A 1,063-nucleotide genomic window follows, 5' to 3' on the forward strand; every position below is an offset into this window, starting at 1 on the left:
TTTGTCACTTAATCTGCAACCATCACTCCAATTTGTTCATTCCTTACCACAAAGTGTCACTCGACTCTCGACTAACTTACAGCTTTACTCTTCTGCACAAATTTAAACTGTCCGACATACTTGGAATAACACAGTGTGAGTTTTGTGTTAGCAGTGCTAATGGGGACGATGTTGATGAGAGTAACGTTTTATAAAACACACAATGTTGTCATTATGTGGAGCCAACCCTATGGGCTGCCGAGGGTCTCCAGGTCGGAGCTGGGGTCAGTCCCTTGTCGCTCCAGGCTCAGCAGCACGGCCATGGGTCAGAACTAATTGAGGCATTTGGTAGGCAGCTTTTCATTTAGTATTAAAGTGAAAAGTGAGCCTAAAGACTGCCTGAACCCCCCACCACCTATAACTCACACACACACACACACCACACACGCAGCAGAAACAAAGAAAGAGAACACACTACACCCAAAAAATCTTTGCTGTTCCTCAAGAGAGATTTACTACTAAGGCGCGGAGGAACGCCATGGATTTTTTATTTAGTTTGTTATACGGTGATAACAACTTATTATCTCGTTATCTCGAATATAACAAGATCGTTTTCCGTGATAACTAATGGTTTAGATTATAATGTATTCTTCTGATTTCAACGCTACAAGAGCTCCCACAATGCTTCCAGTCAAGTAACAAACCAACTCTAACATGTCTATTTTACGTTACCCCCTACAGCTACAGCCAGTGGCCTACGGGAAGCTTTTGGTTGGCAGCTCTTGTACCATAAGGGTTTTTTTCTCGAGTAACAAATTAATTAATTCGTTATCTCGAGATAAGACGAACGGCTTCGTCACTTACGCGGTCGGCTACAGCTAGGGCGGCAGTGGCTACTTAAATAAATAATAATAATTAATTCATTATTTCGAGAAAACAAACTTTGTTATCTCGAGATAACGAATTAATAAGTCGTTATCACGAGATAACAGTGCATAAAAAAAAAAATCCATGGCTGTTCTCGGCTTCCGTACCTTTGTCAATGTTAATTCATAGTTACTTTGCAGGAGCTTCTTTTTTCTCC

The 1,063-nt window shown here is 41.0% G+C and overlaps 1 protein-coding gene across 1 annotated transcript in view; it reads right to left on the bottom strand.

The window, feature by feature from the left end:
* rargb (retinoic acid receptor, gamma b) overlaps positions 1–1,063 on the bottom strand; it is a 32,685-nt gene that overhangs the window by 30,580 nt on the left and 1,042 nt on the right. The gene's annotated exons all lie outside the window — the stretch shown is intronic.

This window comes from Morone saxatilis, unplaced genomic scaffold (genome assembly GCF_004916995.1).
Source record: "Morone saxatilis isolate NCDOM2014 unplaced genomic scaffold, NCSU_SB_2.0 Contig18, whole genome shotgun sequence".
Classification (NCBI taxonomy): domain Eukaryota; kingdom Metazoa; phylum Chordata; class Actinopteri; family Moronidae; genus Morone; species Morone saxatilis.